The sequence below is a fragment of the Scyliorhinus torazame genome, chromosome 4, assembly GCF_047496885.1.
Source record: "Scyliorhinus torazame isolate Kashiwa2021f chromosome 4, sScyTor2.1, whole genome shotgun sequence".
NCBI lineage: Eukaryota > Metazoa > Chordata > Chondrichthyes > Carcharhiniformes > Scyliorhinidae > Scyliorhinus > Scyliorhinus torazame.
This window is the reverse complement of record NC_092710.1, coordinates 300,819,730-300,844,914: the sequence shown is the minus strand read 5'-3', so window position 1 is coordinate 300,844,914 and position 25,185 is coordinate 300,819,730. Positions and strand designations below refer to the sequence as shown.

Below are 25,185 nucleotides of genomic sequence, written 5' to 3'. Positions count from 1 at the left end.
GCACTATGTTTTACAGTGCGACCGCTGCAGCAAGTCGCCGTGCGCCTGCGCGGCCATGGACCCGGCCATTCTCCAGCCGTTTTAATCGTGGAAGCCGGGAGCTTTACTCGGCACGGCTGCTGACCCCTCACCTGTCGCAGGATCGGTAGTGCCAGGTTTCCGCTGGTGTCAACGCTTAGTCTCAAAAACGGTGAATCCAGACCATTGACTCGGGTTCTGTCGAATGGAGTGAAGGAATAAGCTTTGGCAAAGAATCACCCAGACTCGAAACGTTAGCTCCCTTCTCTCTCCACAGATGCGGTCAGAGCTGCTGCGATTGCCCGGTATTTTCTGTTTTGTTTGTGAAGAAATGATGCCTGACGCTCACTAAACTTGCGGCTGCCTTCATCTTGCGGCCGTCTGAACATCAATTTGCAGCTATTTGAGATCTTCAACAGTGTGGCGCCCTCTGCGGACCATCTATGGCATATGCGAGCAGGACAAGAAAACTGAGTGCATCCTCAATCAATCAGATTGAAGAATGTTCACTGAGCCCCATAGACTCCAGATTTGAATATTTAATTCAATGTAAAGTCATGTATTGAAAGCGAAATAGAGAGAACAAAAAAGGGATCTGCGGCGTAGAAGGTCAGGAAGAAAAAATATTTTAATTTTTAATGTAATTTTCAACAATAATTTAATTCTGAATGATTGAGATTTCATAAGAAATCTGATCAGGAATAAGCTATTTGGCCTACTGACCCAGCTCTGTCATTCAAGGAGAACATGGCTGATCTGGTGTGGCCTTAGCTCCACTTTCCTGCTTGTCCCACAAACCTCGTAGATCAAAGGTCTGTCAAATTCAGCCTTGGATATGACTCAGCCTCCACTGAGGAACAGAATTCCAAAGATTAACAGCCCTCTGAAAGAGGAAATTCCTCCTCACCTCCACCTTAAATGGGAGATCCCTTATTTTCAAATAGTGCTCCTTAGTTTTTTGAGTTGCTCATGAAAGGGAACATCTTTACAGCAGCTTGCGGTGCAATGTATGAATTTCAGATGTATTGTACAATAATAATGATCTTTATTATTGCCACAAGTAGGCTTACATTAACACTGCAATTAATTTACTGTGAAAAACCCCTAGTCGCCACACTCCGGCCCCTGTTCGGGGACACAGTGGGAGAATTCAGAATGTCCAAATTACCTAACGGCAATTTTGGGACTTGTGGGAGGAAACCGGAGCTCCGGGAGGAAACCCACGCAGACAGGGGGAAAACATGCAGACTCCGCACAGACAGTGACCCAAGCCGGGAATCAAACCCGGGTCCCTGGCGCTGTGAAGCAACAGTGCTAACCACTGTGCTACCAGGTCACCCAACACCAATTACCAATCTACCTTAACGCCATTTTCCTGCACTATCCCCCTATCCCTTGATGTTTTTAATATGGAGAAATCTTATCGATCTCGACTCAATGACTGAGCTTCCACTACCCTCTGAGGCAGAGAATTCCAAAGATTCACCACCCTCTGAGTGTAGAAATGCCTCCTCATCTCAGTCCTGACTGTGCCCCTGGTTCTAGACCCCCAGCCAGAGGAAACATCTTTCTTGAATCTACCTATCGAGCCCTATAAGAATTTTTATTTTTGAATGCGATCACCTCTCATTCCTCTAAACTCCAGAGAATAAAGGCCCAGTCTATTTAAAAATAAATGCCTGGTCTATTTAATCTTTCTATAGAACCATAGAATTTCTATCGTACAGAAGGAGGCCATCGAATATGCACCGACCCTCTGAAAGAGCACTCCACCTTGGCCCACTCCCCCACCATATCCCCGTAACCACACTTAACTAACCTACATATCTTTGGACACTTAAGGGGCAATTTAGCATGACCAATTCACCTAACCTGCACATCTTTGGACTGTGGAGGGGGAGTACACCCAGACACGGGGAGGAAGTGCAAACTCTTCACAGACAATCATCAAAGGCTGGCGTTGAACTCGGGTCCCAGGCTCTGTGATGTAGCAGTGCTTAACACCGTGCCACCATTTCCTTGATGGATAATCCCTCCATCCCATCAAACTTGGTTGCACTCCTTCCAATGGACTAAGGAGACCAAACCTGCACACAATATTCCAATGTTCGATGTCATGTTTGAGGTGCTGACAACCTGTGTGGTCACAAGCGAGGTCTGCAGGTTGGATGTGCAGGCTGACCATGGCACCATGGTACAGGAAGCCGCACAAGTGGGGAGAGCAAACAGGAATGTGGGGGACAGTGTGAAAGGGACTGACACTGTTCCCTGCAAAGAGCGAGAGTCCAGAAGTCTGGATTGCTTGCCCAGTGCCAAGGTTCGGGACATCTTCTCAGGATTGGAACTTACAATGGGAGGGGGAGGACAGGGCAAGGAAAGATGTTCTGCCTAGTCAGTGTGAGAAGCTAGATATCAAATTAAGAAGCAGAGCCTCGAAGGTAATAATCTCTGGATTATTACCCAAGTCACGTACAAATTGACACAGGGCAAATAAGATCAGAGAGATGAATGCATGGCTCAAAGACTGATGAGGGAGAAAAATAGGTGGGAAGGCAAGTGGTGAGGATGACACAAAGTGTCTACAGAGGGATATAGACAGGTTAGGTGAGTGGGCAAAAACTTGGCAGATGGAATATAATGTAGGAAAATGTGAAATTATGCGCTTTGGTAGGAAGAATAAAGGAGCAGAATATTATTTAAATGGAGAAAGATGGCAGAAAACTGCAGCTCAGAGGGATTTGGGGATCCTCGTGCATAAATCACAAAAAGCTGCCATGCAAGTTCTGCAGGTAATAGGGAAGGCAAATGGAATGTTGGCTTTTATTTCAAAGAAATTGGAGTATAAAAATAGGGATGTCCTGCTAAAGCTATACACGGCACTAGTTAGACCACATTTGGAATACTACGAACAGTTTTGGTCCCCTTATCTAAGGAATGATATCCCGGCTTTAGAGGCAGTCCAGGGAAGGTTCACCAGGTTGATTCTGGGTTTGGTGGGATTATTTTATGAGGAGGGGTTGAGTAGGTTGGGTCTGTAATCATTGATTGGATTTTAGAAGAATGAGAGGTGACCTTATTGAGACATATAGGAATCTTAGGGGGCTTGACAGGGTAGATGTTGAGAGACTCTTTCCTCTTGTGGTATGGTCTAGGAACAGAGGGTATAATCTCAGAGTAAGGGTCACCCCTTTAAGATAGAGATGAGGAGGAATTTCTTCTCCCAGAGGGTAGTGATCACCTGGAATGTCAGGGGACTAAATGGGCCAGTTAAAAGGGCACGTGTGTTCGCGCATTTGCGGGCTCCAAAGGCGGACGTAATTATGTTGCAGGAGACACATCTGAAAGTGTCTGACCAGACTAGGCTAAGGAGAGGCTGGATCAGCCAGGTCTTCCACTCGGACTTGGATTCTAAGTCCAGGGGGGTAGCAATTATGATCAATAAGCGGGTTCAATTTTAGGCGGAGGGCGTAGTCGCAGACGGCGGGGGCAGATTCCTTATGGTAAGGGGCAAGCTGGAGGGGAGAAGAGTGGTGCTGGTGAACATATATGCGCCGAACTGGGACGAAGTTGACTTTATCAAAAGAGTGCTGGGGAAGATCCCGGACCTAGACTCACGTAGGTTGATAATGGGGGGGACGGGGGACTTTAATACGGTCCTTGACCCGGGGCTGGACCGGTCATGTCCCAGAACAGGCAGACTCCCAGCAATGGCAAGGGAGCTGAAAGGGTTCATGGAGCAAATGGGGGCTGTGGACCCATGGAGAGCCAGACAGCCGACAGGAAGGGGCTACTCGTTTTATTCGCATGTTCATAAAGTATACTCTAGGATTGATTTTTTTATCGTGAGCAGGGACTGTGTAGGGGAGGTAAAGAATACGGAATACTCAGCAATCACTATCTCAGACCATGCCCCGCACTGGGTGGACCTGCAGGTCTGGGGGGGGGCGAATTACCAACGCCCGCAATAGAGGTTAGACGTAGGACTGTTGTCGGAAGAGGGGATATGAGAGAGACTTCGGAAGTGTATGCAAAATTACTTGCAGGTGAACGATACGGGGGAGGTTTCAGCAGCGACCCTGTGGGAGGCGCTGAAGGCAGTAGTGAGGGGGGAGCTGATCTCAATTCGGGCTCACAGGGTCAGGGCGGACAGAGCAGAAATGGACAGATTGGTTCGGGAAATTCACCGGATAGACGAGGAGCATGCGGGGTCCCCGAGGGAGGACCTACTCAGGGAGAGACGGAGATTGCAGGCGGAACTGGGGGTGCTATCCACGAGTAGGGCCGTGGAACTTAGGATGGCGAGGGGAGTGGTGTATGAGCATGGGGAGAAGGCCAGCAGATTGCTAGTGCAGCAACTCACGAAGAGGGAGGCGGCCAGGGAAATAAGTAGAGTGGTTGATGGGGAGGGGAGCAGAGTGGAGGACCCGGCAGGACTGAATAAGGTATTTCGGGACTTTTATAGTAAGCTGTACACTTCAGAACTCCCGGAAGAGCCGGAGGAGTTGAAAAGGTTCCTGGATGGACTAACCTTCCCAAAAGTAGGCGGGGGACTAGTGGACAGGCTGGGGGCCCCGATTAGAGCGGAGGAGGTATTGGGGGGGCCTAAAGGCCATGCAGGCGGGGAAAGCCCCGGGACCGGATGGATACCTAGTAGAGTTTTACAAGAAGTTCTCGGAGATAGTGGGACCGGTCCTGACAAGGGTTTTTAATGAGGCGAGGGACAGAGGGACCCTGCCACCGACGATGTCGCAAGCCACCATCTCCCTGATACTGAAGCGGGACAAGGACCCGGAATCCAGCGGGTCATACAGGCCAATCGCCCTGATCAATGTGGATGCCAAGCTCCTGGCCAAGGTCCTGGCAATTAGAATTGAGGACTGCGTACCGGAGGTGATTGGGGACGATCGGACAGGGTTTGTGAAAGGCAGGCAGCTGACAGCTAACTTGAGAAGATTGCTTAATGTGATCATGATGCCCCCGACGGGCAAGGAGGTGGAGGTAGTGGTGGCAATGGACGCTGAGAAGACCTTCGACCGGGTGGAGTGGGACTATTTGTGGGAGGTGCTTGGACAGTTTGGGTTCGGGGAGGGACTGGTTAATTGGGTCAGACTATTGTACCAGGCCCCAAAAGCTAGCGTTAGGATGAACAGGATAATGTCAGATTATTTCAGACTACATCGCGGGACCAAACAGGGGTGCCCACTCTCCCCGTTGCTGTTCACACTGGCCATAGAGCTGTTGGCGTTGAGAGCTGCGAAGGGAATGACTAGGTGGGGGTGGAACATAGGGTCTCTCTCTATGCGGACGACCTGCTCCTGTACGTGTCGGACCCACTGGCCGGGATGGAAAATATACTGGAAACATTGAGGAAGTTCGGCCGGTTTTCAGGGTACAAATTAAATATGGCCAAGAGTGAGATGTTTGTGGTGCAGGCAAGGGGCCAGGAGAATTGACTGAAGGAGCTGCCATTTAGGCTGGTGGAGAAAAGTTTCCAGTACTTGGGGATACAGGTGGCACGAGACCGGGGCAGGTTGCATAAGTTAAATTTGACTAGGGTGGTGGAACAAATGAAGAGGGAGTTTCGGAGATGGGATGCACTCCCGCTGTCACTGGCGGGGAGGGTGCAGACTGTAAAGATGACAATCCTCCCTAGATTTCTGTTCATCTTCCAGAGCCTCCCGATCTTTATCCCACGGTCCTTCTTCAAAAGGACCGGCAAAATCATCATGAGCTTTGTCTGGGCGGGAAATTCCCCGCGGGTGAAGAAGGCGATGCTTGAAAGGAGCCGCAGCGAGGGGGTTACTAGCATTGCCGAGTCTGATCAACTACTACTGGGCGGCTAACATAGCCATGATAAGGAAGTGGATGGTGGGTACGGGGTCTATCTGGGAGCGAGTGGAGGCGGCTTCGTGCAGGGGCACCAGTTTGGCAGCCCTGGTCACGGCTCCCCTACCACTGTTGCCGGCCAGGTACTCCACCAGCCCGGTAGTAGGGGTGGCCCTGCGGATATGGGGCCAGTGGAGGAGGCATGTTTGGGGGGGGCGGAGGTGCGTCTGTTTGGGCTCCAATATGTGATAACCATCGATTCGCCCCCGGGAACATGGATGGAGCGTTTCGAACATGGCGGTGGGCGGGGGTGGGGAGGGTGAGTGATATGTCCCTGGAGGGGAGCTTTGCGAGTTTGAGGGGCTTGGAGGAGAAATTTGGGCTGGTAAGGGGAAATGACCTTAGGTACTTACAGATGCGGGACTTTGTACGCAGACAGGTCCCATCCTTCCCACGCCTCCCGCCAATAGGGGTCCAGGACAGAAGAGTCTCTAGAGGAGAAGGAGAAGAGGGTAGAGTCTTGGATATCTACAAGGTGCTCATGAAGGGGGAAGAGTCCCAGACGGAGGAACTGAAACTCAAATGGGAGGAGGAGTTTGGTGGGGAGATGGAGGACGGGTGTGGGCGGAAGCTCAGAGTAGGGTAAACTCAACCGCAACATGTGCCAGGCTCGGCCTGATTCAATTTAAGGTCGTCCACCGGCCCACATGACGGTGCTCGGATGAGCAATATTCTTTGGGGTAGAGGACAAGTGCGCTAGATGCGCGGGAGACCAGCGAACCACGTTCACATGTTTTGGGCATGTCCTAAGCTTAGGGGTTACTGGGAGGGATTTGCGGGGGTCATGTCCTGGGTGCTGAAAACAAGGGTGGTGATGAGTCCAGGGGTGGCAATTTTTGGGTTCGGGAAGACCTGGGAGTCCAGGGGGAGAAAGAGGCAGATGTTCTGGCCTTTGCTTCACTAATAGCCCGGCGGCGAATACTGCTGGCATGGAGGGACTCAAAACCCCCGAAGACCGAACTATGGCTTTCTGACATGTCAAGTTTTCTGGGTATGGAAAAAATTAAGTTCGCCTTGAGGGGATCTGTACTGGGGTTCGCCCGAAGGTGGCAACCATTCATCGACTTCTTCGCGAGAGAGAGTGAACGTCAGCAGGGGGAGGGGGGGGGGGGGGGAGGGGGGGGGGGGTGGGGGAGGAAGAGGGGAGGAGGGGGGGAGATTAGGGTAGAGTAGGAGGGATAAATAGGTGGGTAGTGTCTAGGGGAGAGGAGCGGCCATGTGCAGTATGGTTTGATTGAAGTAGTGGTTTTATATTGATGTTGCACATTTCTGTTAGCTGTAACTGTTTACAATGCCAAAAAAAAACCTCAATAAAATTGTTTGTTAAAAAAAAGAACGGCATTGGTGCAATAGTTAGAAATGAAGTTGGTTCAGGAGATCAGGATGTAGAATCAGTGTGGAGATAAAGAACAGTAGATGAAAGAAGTCCCTCATTGAAGTGGTCTACAGCCCCCCTAACAGTAACCATAAAGTATACAAGAAGAAATATCGGGTGCTTGTGATAAAGTGACAGCAATAATCATGGGTGATTTTAATCTACATATAAACTGGAAGTAGTAGCTTGGATGAGGAGTTCATATAATGCTTTTGAGGTAAGTTTCTCAGAACCACTTTCTGGCTTAAATAGAGAGTAGGTTATATTAGAAATAATCACAGGAAATTCTGGAAAACTTAGCAGGTGTGGCAATATCTGTGGAGAGAGAAACAGAGTTAGCGTTTTGAGTCTGTATGCCTCTTCATCAGAGCTCAGATTTATGTCAGATTTCTAGCATCTTCAGTATTTTGATTTTATTTTATTTTAGTATTTTAATTTAATTTTAGCAGGTTATTTTAAACTTGGCACAATGTAATGTGACAGGATAAATTAATGACTTCAGAGTAGTAGCACCCCTAGGTAGCAGCGAGCACAATATGATTGGATTTCACAAGCAGTCTGAAAGGGTGAAGTGTGGGTTTAAGACTAGTATTTTAAAGTTAAACAAGGGCAATGATATGAACATAAAAGCTGGGGCACATGGGCGGTGCCCTCGATTTCTAAGTGCTCCCCAGTCTATGTGACCAGTCGGGGCCCCCGTGTTGCGAAGCTCTAGCGGCTGAAGACCTGTACGGATGGCGGCAAACATACGTAAACTGATGACTGAAACTGCCGCTCCCGTGTCCAGCTCCATCTTGGCGGGGTTTAGCAGGTGCGCACCTGGATAGGGCCGCTCTGGGCCAGTAACACAGAGCAGCAGTCGGGTTGGTTCCTCTGCGTCCAAGTTCTCCAGGAAATGTATGCAGCCTCCTGGGGGAAAGTGACGATTTGTGCACCGCCAGAAGACAACGGCCTCACATAATTGACCAGAGCCTCGTTCCTGGTCTTGGTATCCTGCTTGATACAGGCACCTACCATCCGGGAACTCTGTCGGTGGAAGCTCCACGGTCATTAACAGCCGCTGCTGCCACTCCCAAAGTCCGCAAGCAAAGCGATCCCACAGTAATTCAGCCAGGGCGGCTCCACACTCACATGGGGGCAGCGAGTTCCCGTAAACGTACTACGTATTCCCCTCTGGACTCCACCAGCATCTGCGATGCAGTATGGAACCGGTACTGCCGGACCATAATCTGTGGCTGTGGATATCGATCATAGTCCACCCAGTCGATCAGCATGGCGAACGGCAACCCATCCGGCCTGTCAGGGTAAGTCAAGTCCCTGATTAGCACATAAGTTGGTCGGCCAACGGCGGTCAGTAAGGTGATGGTCTGTCGCTCGTCATTGGATTGGTGACGGTGTTCGTGCGGAAAAAAAGTTGGAGTCTTTCAACATACTGGGCCCAAAAGGTTGAAGTCTAATTATGTATGCAAAGCCTGCAGGTCGGAGCGCGCGCGACCTCCCGAGGTGTGTGAAAGTAATCCGAAGCCGCAGCAGTTGCTTCTTACAGCAGCTCTACTTGATCCACTTCGCCAGTGTTGTGGACAGAAGCAAAGACTCCACGAGAGGCAGACTGACAGGGTACAACTAACTTTATTTCGCATTAGTCACAATAATCACTCCTCTCCACACTGCAATCCCCACAGGGGCTCCTTCCCGAACTGCTTCCAGGGTCGGGCTTTATATTCTGTGGGGTGCTCCTCTAATAGTCACTTGAGTAGCTCAGTCTCAGGTGTGTAGGAGGGGAATCGGATGTTATACAGCTCTGTCCCTCTAGGGGGTCGTAACAGTTTCCACTGGAGTTTAGAAGAGTGAGGGGTGGCCTGATTGAAGTATATAAAATCCTGAATGGTCCTGATGGTGGGCGTGGAAAGGATGTTTCTTTTTGTGGGGGAGTCCAGAACGATGGGGAATTGTTTTAAAATCAGGGGTCGCCCTCTCGGACGGCAATGAGGAGAATGTTTTTCTCCCAGAGGGTCTGTGACCTTGGAACTTGGAACTCTGCCTCAGAAGGAGGTGAGGGGGTGGGAGGCGGGGGGGGGGGGGGGGGGGGGGGGGGGGGGGTTGGTCACTGATTATTTTTGGGGGAGGGGGGTGGTCACTGAATATGTTTGGGGGAGGGGGGGGTGGTCACTGAATATTTTTAAGGCACAGATTGGTTCTTTTACCAAACAATAATCTAAAGTTATTGGGGTTGATGGAAACATGGAACTTGAAACACAAGCAGATCATCATCTTATCAAAAGGTGGAGCAGGTCTGAGGTGCTGACTTCTGCTCCTATTTTGTATGTTCGTTATGCAATGTCAGTAAGACATATTTCCTTCTATACTCAAATTTTTATGTAATAAAGGCCAATATGCTATTTGTCTTCTTAATTACTTGCTGTACCAATGCCCTTTACTGTTGTAGCTGAACTTCCCTACTTTATATTACACCCCCCTTCCAATAAACCTCAACATTCCATTTGCCTTCCTAATTAGTTCCTGTATCTTCATGCTAAACTTTTATGAACCATGTACTTACCATTATACTTAAAACATTTCATTTTTCTATTTTTCCTGCCCAAAATGGATAACTCATATTTTCCCATATTATATTCCATCTGTCAAATTTTGGCCACTCACGTAACTTACCTATATCCCTTTGCGAACTCTTTGTATCCTCCTCACAACTCCTTGAATAGTGGTGTTACATTTGTGGTTCTGCAGTGTGCTGAAACCTTTCCCGAATCCAGGAAATTCTGCAAGATTATACCCAATACTTCCACTATCTTCTTTGCTGACCCCAGGAGGCAGGCCATCTGGTCCTGTCTTTGCTTCTCATTATTAATTTGGGTGGCATGACGGCACAGTGGTTAGCACTGCTGCTTCACAGCGCCAGAGTCCCAGGTTCGATTTCCGGCTTGAGTCACTGTCTGTGCAGAGTCTGCACGTTCTCCCCGTGTCTTCGTGGGTTTCCTCCGGGTGCTCTGGTTTCCTCCCACTAGTCCCGAAAGACGTACTGTTAGGTAATTTGGACATTGTGAATTCTCCCTCTGTGTACCTGAACAGGCGCCGGAGTGTGGCGACTAGGGACTTTTCACAGTAACTTTATTGCAGTGTTAATGTAAGCCTACTTGTGACAATAAAGATTATTATTATTAATTCCCAGTCTCATCCTCTAAGTTACCAACACACACTTTTAGCTACTCTCTTTCTTTTTGTATACTTTAGTGGCTTTTACTGTCTGTTTTTATATTTCTTGCTAGTTTTCTTCCATGCACTAATTTCTCTCTCTTTATTTTGTTAAGTCATCCTGTGTCAATTTCCTTTTTTTCAATAATATTTTATTGAGGTATTTGAATTTTTTTATAACAGTAACATAAACAATGATATCAACATGATAAAATAAACATTTCCCCCCCCCTCCCCCAGCCCGATCTTCACGCACCTCAACCATATAACAACAATCCGCCCGCCCGCCCCCCACTTTGGAATACTGCATCTGCTGACATGTTAATTTTCCCCGAGAAAGTCGACGAACGGCTGCCACCTCCGGGTGAACCCTAACATTGACCCTCTTAAGGCAAACTTTATTTTCTCGAGACTGAGAAACCCAGCCATGTCACTAACCCAGGTCTCTACACTCGGGGGCTTCGAGTCCCTCCACATTAGCAAGATCCGTCTCCGGGCTACCAGGGAGGCAAAGGCCAAGACGTCGGCCTCTTTCGCCCCCTGAACTCCCGGATCTTCCGACACTACAAAGATCGCTACCTCCGGACTCGGCACCACACGTGTTTTTAGTACCGTGGACATTGCCTTACCAAAATCCTGCCAGAATCCTCTAAGCTTCGGGCATGCCCAAAACATGTGGACATGATTTGCTGAGCTTCCCGCGCACCTCCAACCTCTACCCCGAAGAACGTACTCATCCTAACCGTTGTCATGTGTGCCCAGTGGACCACCTTAAACTGTATCAGGCTGAGCCTGAGGATGTATTAACCCTGCTTAGGGCATCCACCCATAGACCCGCCTCTATTTCTCCTCCTAACTTGTCCTTCCACTTGCCCTTAAGCTCCTCCACTGGGGTTTCCTCCACCTCCAAAAGCTCCTGGTAAATATCCGATACCTTCCCCTCTCCCACCCAGGTACTGGAAACTACTCTATCCTGTATCCCCAGTGGGGGCAGCAGCGGAAAGGCCGGCACCTGTTTTCTCAGGAGGTCTCGCACCTGCAAATACCTAAAACCATTCCCTGCTGGCAATTTAAATTTATCCTCCAAAGCTTTCAAGCTGGGAAAGCGCCCGTCTATAGATCCCCCATCCTTCTAATTCCTGCCCTCTAACACTCCGGAACCCGCCATCTAGCCTACCCGGTACAAACCTGTGGTTATTATAAATCGGGGTCCAAATCGATGCTCCCTTCACTCTCTTATATCTCCTCCATTGCCCCCAGATCCTCAGAGCCGCCACTACCACCAGGCTTGTGGAGTATCGGGCCGGCGAGAACGGCAGAGGTGCCATTATCAATGCTCCCAGACTGGTATCTTGACATGACGCTGCCTCCATCTGCTCCCATGCCTCCCCCTCCCCCACTACCCACTTCCTAATCATGGCTATATTAGCCGCCCAGTAGTAATTGCAGAAGTTCGGCAGCGCCAACCCACCCTCCACCCGATTGCGCTCCAGCAACACTTTCTTCACTCGCGGGGTTTTACCCGCCCACACAAAGCCCAAAATAATCTTATTCACCCGCTTGAAAAAGGCCTTGGGGATGAAGATGGGGAGGCACTGAAAGACAAACAGAAATCTGGGGAGGACCGTCATTTTCACGGTCTGTACCCTCCCCACCAGTGATAGCGGGAGCATGTCCCAGCTCTTAAAGTCCCCTTCCATTTTTCTACCAACCTGGATAGGTTTAACTTGTGCAGTACCTCCCATTCCCAGGTCACCTGGATTCCCAGATATCGAAAGCTCTTCCCTACCATTCCAAGCGGCAGCTCTCCCAGTCTCTTCTCCTGTCCTCTTGCCTGGATCGCAAACATCTCGCCTTTCCCCATATTCAATTTATACCCCGAAAAATTGCTAAATTCCCCCAAGATTCACATTACTTCCCCCATCCCCTCCAACGCACACGAGCAGGCCATCTGCGTAGAGCGAGAGCGAGGCCCGGTGCACCCCCCCCCCCCCCACCTCCTTTGTCAATTTCTAAAGTATTCCCAATCTTCCAGCCTACCACTAACCTTTGCAGCATTGTATATCTTTTCTCATAATGTGATACCATCTTTAACTTCCCTAGCTGGCCACGGATGGGGTTAAGACTTGTTAAAGTACATTTCAGTGCCAGACAGTTTTTTTCTGGTTTGGATTCCACTTTGAACCTCTCATTGGCTAATTTGTGGCCTGTTCTGGATTGGGAAGATTTCCCACTACTTATGAGTGACATAGGTCTAACTCCGGTATGTTTCTTCAAAAAACTTCTTCATTTAAACTATAATAAGCTCCTTGGCAAATACATCCCCCTCTTGTACAGCCTAGTCCAGCTTCACTTAATCACTTGCACATGACTGCCGAGGCCGCTGTCACATCACTATCTCATTAACATAACTATTAACCCATTATTCTACAGTTTTGCAGTAATTGTGACATGTCATGTTAAATAATTGCTTACACCTGAATGCGTCAGCCCTATCATTTTCTGGTGTATTTAATGGTGAGTACAGCAACTTCACCCCATTGCTCAGATTTCAATGTCAAGCTCCTGTGAGGTAGCAGAGGAGCAGAACTCCATGTGTGACTTCCCCATTCCTGGGTGCACACGCACCGTTTTTTGGAATTCTCTATCTGTACAATAACACAACAGTGGCCATAGCCTATGTGCATATTTTAAACTGCATATTTATAATTGTGGTGGTATGTATTAGGGGTCATGTGGGACTGTGAAGCCGTGATGCTATTGGCTGACAGATCCCGGGTCCTGGTTGGCTGCCGACTGCTGGCTCCGCCCTGAAGGCGGAGTATAAGAACCTGAGCTTCTCCCCGCTGCTTCATTCTGTTGCTGAGCTGCTGGGGACAAGTCTCGCTTAATAAAGCCTGAATCGACTTCATCACTTCTCATCTCTCTCGTAAGTCATTGTGCGCTACAATTTATTAAGCAAGCTTAAAAGACTATGGAGCTCCGGATCGCCCCGGAATGCCTGCGGATCAGCCCCCACGCAGCGAACTCGGCAGCAGTATTTAAACACTGGCAAGCATGCTTTGAAGGCTACCTCCGAACGGCCCCCGGCCGGATCACAGAAGACCAGAAATGCAGGTCCTGCATTCGAGGGTGAGCCCGGAAATTTACCCTCTCATAGAAGACGCAGAGGATTTCCCGACGGCGCTCGCATTGCTGAAGGGCATCTACGTTCGGCTCGTTAACCAGGTCTACGCGCGCCACCAACTCGCGACGAGACGGCAAAGTCCCGGAGAATCGCTAGAAGAATTCTACGCCGCGCTGCTAATTTTGGGACGGGGCTGCAGCTGCCCGCCGGTGAACGCGATCGAACACATGGACATGCTAATTCGCGATGCATTTGTGGCAGGTATGAACTCTCCCCAAATCCGCCAAAGACTTTTAGAAAGAGAGTCGCTAGGACTCTCAGAGGCACGGGCCCTTGCAGCTTCCCTAGATGTGGCCTCGCAAAACGCCCGCGCCTACAGCCCCGACCGCGCGGCAGCCCCTTGGGCTCCGTGGACCCCCGTCGCGACAACCCCCCCCCTTGCAAGCTTGCGCGGGTAAAGCGCCAGACTATCCCGGGGGGGCCCGCTGCTATTTCTGCGGGCAAGCGAAACACCCCTGGCAGCGCTGCCCGGCCCGCGCAGCTATTTGTAAAAGCTGCGGCAAAAAGGGCCATTACGCGGCAGTGTGCCGGTCCCGGGGGGTTGCCGCAATCCCCGGAGAAGAACGAGCCCAGCACATCCCAAACGCTCCTCAACCCCCCCCAGCGCCCCGCTGTGCCTGTGCATGTGTGACCCGCGGGTGCCACCATTTTGGGTCCCGGGCACCACGAGGGGAGGATGTGCGCCGCCATCTTGTGACCCCCAGCCACGTGCGATTCATGGGGGCGGCCATTTTGTCCACCCCCGACCACGTGCGATCCATGGGGGTGGCCATTTTGTCCACCCCCGGCCGTGTGCGATTCATGGACGCCACCACCTTGGTTGACAACAAAGGACCCCAGCATCGACGGCTCCACGGGGTCCGAAGAAGACGCCGCGACACTACTACCACGACTGGCTTCGGTGACACTGGATCAATCGCGGCCCCGGACGCTCCAGACGACGACAACAACGGTGCTGATCAACGGATACGAGACGCCATGCCTGATCGACTCCGGGAGCACTGAAAGTTTTATTCACCCAGACACGGTAAGACGCTGTTTTCTGACCATCCATCCAAGCACGCAAAAGATTTCCCTAGATGCAGGATCCCACTCCGTAGAGATCAAAGGGTTCTGCATCGCGAACCTAATGGTGCAAGGGAGGAAGTTTAAGAACTACAGGCTCTATGTCTTTCCCCAACTCTGCGCGCCCACATTACTGGGATTAGATTTCCAGTGTAACCTGCAGAGCACAACATTCCAATTCGGCGGCCCAATACCCCCACTCACTATCTGCGGCTTCGCAACTCTCAAGGTTGAACCGCCGTCCTTGTTTGCAAACCTCACCCCGTATAACAACAATCCGCCCGCCCGCCCCCCACTTTGGAATACTGCATCTGCTGACATGTTAATTTTCCCCGAGAAAGTCGACGAACGGCTGCCACCTCCGGGTGAACCCTAACATTGACCCTCTTAAGGCAAACTTTATTTTCTCGAGACTGAGAAACCCAGCCATGTCACTAACCCAGGTCTCTGCACTCGGGGGCTTCGAATCCCTCCACATTAATAAGATCCGTCTCCGGGCTACCAGGGAGGCAAAGGCCAAGACGTCGGCCTCTTTCGCCCCCTGAACTCCCGGATCTTCCGACACTCCAAAGATCGCTACCTCCGGACTCGGCACCACACGTGTTTTTAGTACCGTGGACATTGCCTTACCAAAATCCTGCCAGAATCCTCTAAGCTTCGGGCATGCCCAAAACATGTGGACATGATTTGCTGAGCTTCCCGCGCACCTCCAACCTCTACCCCGAAGAACGTACTCATCCTAACCGTTGTCATGTGTGCCCAGTGGACCACCTTAAATTGTATCAGGCTGAGCCTGAGGATGTATTAACCCTGCTTGGGGCATCCACCCAGAGACCCGCCTCTATTTCTCCTCCTAACTTGTCCTTCCACTTGCCCTTAAGCTCCTCCACTGGGGTTTCCTCCACCTCCAAAAGCTCCTGGTAAATATCCGATACCTTCCCCTCTCCCACCCAGGTACTGGAAACTACTCTATCCTGTATCCCCAGTGGGGGCAGCAGCGGAAAGGCCGGCACCTGTTTTCTCAGGAGGTCTCGCACCTGCAAATACCTAAAACCATTCCCTGCTGGCAATTTAAATTTATCCTCCAAAGCTTTCAAGCTGGGAAAGCGCCCGTCTATAGATCCCCCATCCTTCCAATTCCTGCCCTCTAACACTCCGGAACCCGCCATCTAGCCTACCCGGTACAAACCTGTGGTTATTATAAATCGGGGTCCAAATCGATGCTCCCTTCACTCTCTTATATCTCCTCCATTGCCCCCAGATCCTCAGAGCCGCCACTACCACCAGGCTTGTGGAATATCGGGCCGGCGAGAACGGCAGAGGTGCCATTATCAATGCTCCCAGACTGGTATCTTGACATGACGCTGCCTCCATCTGCTCCCATGCCTCCCCCTCCCCCACTACCCACTTCCTAATCATGGCTATATTAGCCGCCCAGTAGTAATTGCAGAAGTTCGGCAGCGCCAACCCACCCTCCACCCGATTGCGCTCCAGCAACACTTTCTTCACTCGCGGGGTTTTACCCGCCCACACAAAGCCCAAAATAATCTTATTCACCCGCTTGAAAAAGGCCTTGGGGATGAAGATGGGGAGGCACTGAAAGACAAACAGAAATCTGGGGAGGACCGTCATTTTCACGGTCTGTACCCTCCCCACCAGTGATAGCGGGAGCATGTCCCAGCTCTTAAAGTCCCCTTCCATTTTTCTACCAACCTGGATAGGTTTAACTTGTACAGTGCCTCCCATTCCCAGGTCACCTGGATTCCCAGATATCGAAAGCTCTTCCCTACCATTCCAAGCGGCAGCTCTCCCAGTCTCTTCTCCTGTCCTCTTGCCTGGATCGCAAACATCTCGCTTTTCCCCATGTCAATTTATACCCTGAAAAATTGCTAAATTCCCCCAAGATTCACATTACTTCCCCCATCCCCTCCAACGCACAAGAGCAGGCCATCTGCGTAGAGCGAGAGCGAGGCCCGGTGCACCCCCCCCCCCCCCCCCACCCCACCTCCTTTGTCAATTTCTAAAGTATTCCCAATCTTCCAGCCTACCACTAACCTTTGCAGCATTGTATATCTTTTCTCATAATGTGATACCATCTTTAACTTCCCTAGCTGGCCACGGATGGGGTTAAGACTTGTTAAAGTACATTTCAGTGCCAGACAGTTTTTTTCTGGTTTGGATTCCACTTTGAACCTCTCATTGGCTAATTTGTGGCCTGTTCTGGATTGGGAAGATTTCCCACTACTTATGAGTGACATAGGTCTAACTCCGGTATGTTTCTTCAAAAAACTTCTTCATTTAAACTATAATAAGCTCCTTGGCAAATACATCCCCCTCTTGTACAGCCTAGTCCAGCTTCACTTAATCACTTGCTCATGACTGCCGAGGCCGCTGTCACATCACTATCTCATTAACATAACTATTAACCCATTATTCTACAGTTTTGCAGTAATTGTGACATGTCATGTTAAATAATTGCTTACACCTGAATGCGTCAGCCCTATCATTTTCTGGTGTATTTAATGGTGAGTCCAGCAACTTCACCCCATTGCTCAGATTTCAATGTCAAGCTCCTGTGAGGTAGCAGAGGAGCAGAACTCCATGTGTGACTTCCCCATTCCTGGGTGCACACGCACCGTTTTTTGGAACTCTCTATCTGTACAATAACACAACAGTGGCCATAGCCTATGTGCATATTTTAAACTGCATATTTATAATTGTGGTGGTATGTATTAGGGGTCATGTGGGACTGTGAAGCCGTGATGCTATTGGCTGACAGATCCCGGGTCCTGGTTGGCTGCCGACTGCTGGCTCCGCCCTGAAGGCGGAGTATAAGAACCTGAGCTTCTCCCCGCCGCTTCATTCTGTTGCTGAGCTGCTGGGGACAAGTCTCGCTTAATAAAGCCTGAATCGACTTCATCACTTCTCATCTCTCTCGTAAGTCATTGTGCGCTACAATTTATTAAGCGAGCTTAAAAGACTATGGAGCTCCGGATCGCCCCGGAATGCCTGCGGATCAGCCCCCACGCAGCGAACTCGGCAGCAGTATTTAAACACTGGCAAGCATGCTTTGAAGGCTACCTCCGAACGGCCCCCGGCCAGATCACAGAAGACCAGAAAATGCAGGTCCTGCATTCGAGGGTGAGCCCGGAAATTTACCCTCTCATAGAAGACGCAGAGGATTTCCCGACGGCGTCGCATTGCTGAAGGGCATCTACGTTCGGCTCGTTAACCAGGTCTACGCGCGCCACCAACTCGCGACGAGACGGCAAAGTCCCGGAGAATCGCTAGAAGAATTCTACGCCGCGCTGCTAATTTTGGGACGGGGCTGCAGCTGCCCGCCGGTGAACGCGATCGAACACACGGACATGCTAATTCGCGATGCATTTGTGGCAGGTATGAACTCTCCCCAAATCCGCCAAAGACTTTTAGAAAGAGAGTCGCTAGGACTCTCAGAGGCACGGGCGCTTGCAGCTTCCCTAGATGTGGCCTCGCAAAACGCCCGCGCCTACAGCCCCGACCGCGCGGCAGCCCCTTGGGCTCCGTGGACCCCCGTCGCGACAACCCCCCCCCCCTCGCAAGCTTGCGCGGGTAAAGCGCCAGACTATCCCGGGGGGGCCCGCTGCTATTTCTGCGGGCAAGCGAAACACCCCTGGCAGCGCTGCCCGGCCCGCGCAGCTATTTGTAAAAGCTGCGGCAAAAAGGGCCATTACGCGGCAGTGTGCCGGTCCCGGGGGGTCGCCGCAATCCCCGGAGAAGAACGAGCCCAGCACATCCCAAACGCTCCTCAACCCCCCCCCCCAGCGCCCCGCTGTGCCTGTGCATGTGTGACCCGCGGGTGCCACCATTTTGGGTCCCGGGCACCACGAGGGGAGGATGGGCGCCGCCATCTTGTGACCCCCCAGCCACGTGCGATTCATGGGGGCGGCCATTTTGTCCACCCCCGACCACGTGCGATCCATGGGGGTGGCCATTTTGTCCACCCCCGGCCGCGTGCGATTCATGGACGCCACCACCTTGGTTGACAACAAAGGACCCCAGCATCGACGGCTCCACGGGGTCCGAAGAAGACGCCGCGACACTACTACCACGACTGGCTTCGGTGACACTGGATCAATCGCGGCCCCGGACGCTCCAGACGACGACAACAACGGTGCTGATCAACGGATACGAGACGCCATGCCTGATCGACTCCGGGAGCACTGAAAGTTTTATTCACCCAGACACGGTAAGACGCTGTTTTCTGACCATCCATCCAAGCACGCAAAAGATTTCCCTAGATGCAGGATCCCACTCCGTAGAGATCAAAGGGTTCTGCATCGCGAACCTAATGGTGCAAGGGAGGGAGTTTAAGAACTACAGGCTCTATGTCTTTCCCCAACTCTGCGCGCCCACATTACTGGGATTAGATTTCCAGTGTAACCTGCAGAGCCCAACATTCCAATTCGGCGGCCCAATACCCCCACTCACTATCTGCGGCCTCGCAACTCTCAAGGTTGAACCGCCGTCCTTGTTTGCAAACCTCACCCCGGATTGCAAACCCGTTGCCACGAGGAGCAGACGGTACAGCGCCCAGGACCGGATATTTATTCGGTCTGAAGTCCAGCGGTTGCTGAAGGAAGGCATAATCCAGGCCAGCAATAGTCCCTGGAGAGCCCAGGTGGTAGTAGTAAAGACCGGGGAGAAGCAAAGGACGGTCGTAGACTATAGTCAGACCATCAACAGGTACACGCAGCTAGATGCGTACCCTCTCCCCCGCATATCCGACATGGTCAATCGGATTGCCCAGTATAAGGTCTTCTCCACCGTGGACCTCAAGTCCGCCTACCACCAACTCCCCATCCGCCCAGGTGACCGCAAGTACACAGCCTTCGAGGCAGACGGGCGTCTATACCACTTCCTAAGGGTCCCATTTGGTGTCACAAACGGGGTCTCGGTCTTCCAAATGGAGATGGACCGAATGGTTAACCAGCACGGGTTGCAGGCCACGTTCCCGTATCTCGACAACGTAACCATCTGCGGCCACGATCAGCAGGACCACGACGCCAACCTCCAAAAGTTCCTCCAGACCGCTAACGCCCTGAACCTCACATACAACGAGGAAAAGTGTGTTTTTAGCACAAACCGGTTGGCCATCCTGGGATACGTAGTGCGCAATGGGATAATAGGCCCCGACCCCGAACGCATGCGGCCCCTGAAGGAATTTACCCTCCCCCACTGCTCCAAAGCCCTGAAACGTTGCCTGGGTTTCTTTTCATATTACGCCCAGTGGGTCCCCCAGTATGCAGGCAAGGCCCGCCCGCTAATACAGTCCACTACCTTCCCCCTGTCGACAGAGGCTCGCCAGGCCTTCAGCCGCATCAAAGCGGATATCGCAAAGGCCACGAGGCGCGCCATCGACGAGTCCCTCCCCTTCCAGGTCGAGAGCGACGCATCCGACGTAGCTCTGGCGGCCACCCTTAACCAAGCGGGCAGACCCGTGGCCTTTTTCTCCCGGACCCTCCACGCCTCAGAAATCCGCCACTCCTCAGTGGAAAAGGAAGCCCAAGCCATAGTGGAAGCTGTGCGACATTGGAGGCATTACCTGGCCGGCAGGAGATTCACTCTCCTCACCGACCAACGATCGGTAGCCTTCATGTTCGATAATGCACAGCAGGGCAAAATTAAAAATGACGAGATCTTAAGGTGGAGGATCGAGCTCTCCACCTTCAACTATGAGATCTTGTACCGTCCCGGAAAGCTGAATGAGCCGTCCGATGCCCTATCCCGCGGCACATGTGCCAACGCACAAATAGACCGCCTCCAAGCCCTCCACGAGGATCTCTGCCACCCGGGGGTCACTCGATTCTACCATTTCGTAAAGTCCCGCAACCTCCCCTACTCTGTGGAGGAGGTTCGTACAGTCACCAGGAACTGCCACATCTGCGCAGAGTGCAAACCGCACTTTTTCAGGCCGGATAGAGCGCACCTGATCAAGGCTTCCCGCCCCTTTGAACGCCTCAGTTTGGATTTCAAAGGGTCCCTCTCCTCCACTGACCGCAACGCATACTTCCTGAACGTGGTGGACGAGTACTCTCGTTTCCCCTTCGCCATCCCCTGCCCCGACATGACAGCGGCCACAGTCATTAAAGCCCTTGGCACCATATTCACACTGTTCGGTTGCCCCGCGTATATCCATAGCGACAGGGGGTCCTCCTTCATGAGTGACGAGCTGCGCCAGTCCCTGCTCAGCAAGGTTATAGCCTCGAGCAGGACGACCAGCTACAACCCCCGGGGGAACGGGCAAGTAGAGAGGGAGAACGGCACGGTCTGGAAGACCGTCCTACTGGCCCTACGGTCCAGGGATCTCCCAGTTTCCCGGTGGCAGGAGGTCCTCCCGGATGTTCTCCACTCCATCTGGCCGCTGCTGTGTACCACCACTAACCAAACGCCTCATGAGCGCCTCCTTGTCTTCCCCAGGAAGTCCTCCTCCGGAACGTCGCTGCCGACCTGGCTGGCGGCCCCAGGACCCATCTTGCTCCGGAAACATGTGCGGGCGCACAAATCGGACCCGTTGGTCGAGAGGGTTCACCTTCTCCACGCGAACCCACAGTACGCCTACGTGGCGTACCCCGACGGCCAACAGGACACGGTCTCCCTGCGGGACCTGGCGCCCGCCGGCAACACACCCCCCCCGACACCGATCATCCCCTCCCTGCCACCGGTGCACCCCGCGACCGCCCCCTTCCCGGGGGTATCGGTCCTCCTCCCGTGCCCGCCCAGGAGTAAAACAGGAACAAACACCGAAACGCTCCCGGAGACGACAACGCCTGAACAAGCACCTGCACCACCACCGGGGCTGAGGCGATCGACGAGGGAGACCAGACCGCCCGCTCGACTCGTGGATTCCGTGTGACACCAAGAATGTTGTTGTAACAAAAATTTTTTTTGCTAATTTCAAGGGCAGCACGGTAGCATTGTGGATAGCACAAATGCTTCGCAGCTCCAGGGTCCCAGGTTCGATTCCGGCTTGGGTCACTGTCTGTGTGGAGTCTGCACATCCTCCCCGTGTGTGCGTGGGTTTCCTCCAGGTGCTCCGGTTTCCTCCCACAGTCCAAAGATGTGTGGGTTAGGTAGATTGGCCATGCTAAATTGCCCATAGTGTCCAAAATTGCCCTTGGTGTAGGGTGGGGTTACTGGGTTGTGGGGATAGGGTGGAGGTGTGGACCTTGGGTAGGGTGCTCTTTCCAAGAGCCGGTGCAGACTCGATGGGCCGAATGGCCTCCTTCTGCACTGTAAATTCTATGATATCTATGATGATAATATTGTAAATAGTTTTCACAAACTTGTACATAGCCCAGTGTAGGGCTAAAACTGTAGTAACATGTCCGAAATTTTCCTTCCAGGGCCAGCCTTGTAAACCCCTACCACCATGCGAACCACCACCCCGCCGGGTTCCTTTTAACAAGGGGTGAACATGGTGGTATGTATTAGGGGTCATGTGGGACTGTGAAGCCGTGATGCTATTGGCTGACAGATCCCGGGTCCTGGTTGGCTGCCGACTCCTGGCTCCGCCCTGAAGGCGGAGTATAAGAACCCGAGCTTCTCCCCGCCGCTTCATTCTGTTGCTGAGCTGCTGGGGACAAGTCTCGCTTAATAAAGCCTGAATCGACTTCATCACTTCTCGTCTCTCTCGTAACTCATTGTGTGCTACAATAATAAAAACAGAAAACTCCGGAATACACTCTGCAGTTCAAGTATTTGAAACGACAACTCCTTTCCTCTCTGTGTCCTGCTGCTGAAGAGTTAATTCTCTGAGTTTATTTTAGTTTTTCGGCTTTGGCAGCATTTTAGATTTTGTACTTTCGAGAGGGGGGAGGAAACAGTGGGGTAGTGGTATTGTCACAACTAATAATCCTGGGACCCAGGGTAAAGCTCTAGGGAGCAGGGTTCAAATCCCACCAAGGCAGATGGTGAAAGAATTGCTGTTTAAAAAGTGCCCCTTTTTAGGGAAGGAAATCTGCCTTATCCGGCCTGGCCCAGATGTGTCTCCAGACAAACCCACAGCAATGTGGTTGACGCTGGCCCAAGCCAGTGACACCCTTGTACCATGAAGGAACAAAACAAATATGACACATTTCTTCACCTATCTTGAAAGGTAACAATACCAGTTTTACTTACGTTTTAAATGTGACTTTAAAAAAAAAAAATGTTGATGCTGAGGTGGCTGTCGATGTTCAGTGACACGTCTGCCTGAGGCTCAATCAGCCCCACCTGCCTGCTGTCAGGGGTGGAGATATTTCTACTCCACTCGCTGTGTCAGTGCATGGAGATCGGGGGGGAGCAAGGACAGACCTTTCCAGTTGGGTAAGGCTCGGAGTAGACACAGACCCGGGGATCAGGCGGCAGCTGGAGGGCAGCAGCCAGGGTCGGTGAACTTTTTAAACTCTGAGACCTGGAGGGATTTGTCTCCGGCTTCGGATCGCTGTCGCCGTTCTGTTTTTAAACTTCATTTCTCCTGAGCCTGCCTCTGCCGCCCGCCTGCGGCAGACACGTTGCAGTCCCAGGCGAATCTGTGCGGGTTTCAGACACATCTTTGCTTTGTAAACACCCACCCTTCCCCATTGCTTACGAGTGGTTATTGTAAAAGGCCTGTCTGCTCCCCGCCCCACCCCTCCCCGTTCAAGACAAATAGCAGCAGGCCATTCGCCCCCTCCTGCCTGCTCCAGTCAATTCGTGTTTGTGTTTTGTGTTTGAACAAGATCACCTCACAGTCTTCTAAACTCCAATTTGCTCAACGCTTCCTCTTAAGACAAGCCCTTGGTTTCAGGAATCAGCCTGATGAACCGGCTCTGAATTTCCTGCAGTATACTCCCTGGGTAAGATGACCAAAATGGCACATAGGACTCTAGGTATGGTCTCAACAATGTCCTGTACATTTCTAGCAAGCTTTCTCTATTCCTCTTTAATTTACAATTATAGAATATACAGTGCAGAAGGAGGCCATTCGGCCCATCGAGTCTGCACCGACCCACTTAAGCCCTCACTTCCACCCTATCCCCGTAGCTCAATAACCCCTCCTAACCTTTCTGGTCACTAAGGGCAATTTAGCATGACCAAACCACCTAACCTGCACATCTTTGGACTGTGGGAGGAAACCGGAGCACCCGGAGGAAACCCACGCACACACGGGGAGAACGTGCAGACTCCACACAGACAGTGACCCAGCGGGGAATCGAACCTGGAACCCTGGCGCTGTGAAGCCACAGTGCTATCCACTTGTGCTATCCTGGGAAAAGGTGCTGGACCCCCTAGACACTTCACATGATTCATATATAAAGACATGTAGATTCGCTGACTCCTGTCGAATCTGATAGGAGAGACAACAGGAACGCAAGGCAGAGTAGAAATATTACAATATACACAAATTTAAAACTACAATTCTTCTCCCCGAAGGGCACCCTTCCTGACCTACACCCAAGCCAGGGCTTTTATACGGAAGGGCCCCCTTGTTAAGGGGAAACCCTGCCCCTACTTACCAGGGTAGTTCATATTCAGCTGTGTCGGGGGGGGGTGGAATCGCATAGAACACAGTCCTTGGCCCCCAAAGGGGTCGTAACATCTCCCCCCAGTCCAGAGAAACATCCATGTCTTCAGGCCGAGGCCATCTTGTTCATTTGGGGAGCTGATGATGGTCCACCGTCGACGGGATGGGTCCGGGAGGTGTGTGACGCACCAGAGACCGATGTTTTTGGGTGGAACGTTGAGGTGGGAGTGGTGCAGCCGGCCATGGTGCCGGCGCCGAGGGAGGCTGGACGACTAAGGCAGGCAGGCCTGTTACCATGTCCGAATCGGTGTCAGAGGCTACCGATGAGCCTTCTGACATCTCAGCCTCCTGGGCTTCAACTGGCGGAGATCACAGTGATCGGTGTGGCAATCTGGACGGCAATAGGGTCCACAGGTGGACCCAGACTGCTGCATCCTGAGCCTATTCTGGAGGTTCCTGCGCGCGGCATCGGATGTTGTCCAGCTGGCGGCTGGCTTCACGTCCCTGTGTCCGGACCAGTTGCCCAGAGCATCACGCCCGGGACCATTGTGGCGCCGGCACTGAAATTGCGTACAGATACAGCATTCCCTGGCTTGAAGTCATGCAGCTGCAAGCGTCAACCTGTGTCCGTCTCAGAGCGGTCCTGTCGCTGGCGGATCCGAGTGCCTATGTCCAGAATGACGATTCTGAGGTGGGTCCTGAGCCGACGCCCCATCGGCATCTCTGCTGGTGCCACACTGCCACTGTGGTAGCATGAGCGGTTGTCCGGTAACTGAAGAGAAAAAGGGTGAGTCGCGTCTTCCAAGGCCCTGTGGCCAGTTTGTTCATTGCCTTTTTGAAGGTTTGGACATGCCGAATTCCATTCGAGTCCATGAACGACTCAAACTCTTTGGTAAACACGGCGCGTGTTTATTGGAA

At 51.9% G+C, this 25,185-nt stretch overlaps 1 protein-coding gene and 1 long non-coding RNA gene across 7 annotated transcripts in view; one reads left to right on the top strand and one right to left on the bottom strand.

Annotated features, from left to right (window-relative positions):
- The window catches only part of LOC140411037 (uncharacterized), a 50,341-nt gene extending 27,081 nt beyond the window's left edge, over positions 1-23,260 (bottom strand). For both annotated transcript variants that reach the window (XR_011940789.1, XR_011940788.1), the window contains exon 1: positions 22,902-23,260. This is a non-coding gene — a long non-coding RNA (uncharacterized lncRNA). The remainder of the gene's footprint in view (positions 1-22,901) is intronic.
- The window catches only part of ddo (D-aspartate oxidase), a 158,549-nt gene that overhangs the window by 27,115 nt on the left and 106,249 nt on the right, over positions 1-25,185 (top strand). The window contains exon 1 of one of the 5 annotated variants that reach the window (XM_072500012.1): positions 22,729-22,878. The exons of 3 other annotated variants lie outside the window; for them this stretch is intronic. The gene's annotated coding sequence lies outside the window, so the exon portion shown is untranslated. Of the gene's footprint in view, positions 1-22,728; positions 22,879-23,049; positions 23,088-25,185 lie in introns of those variants that run through there. One more of the 5 variants, XM_072500013.1, reaches the window with a different exon arrangement.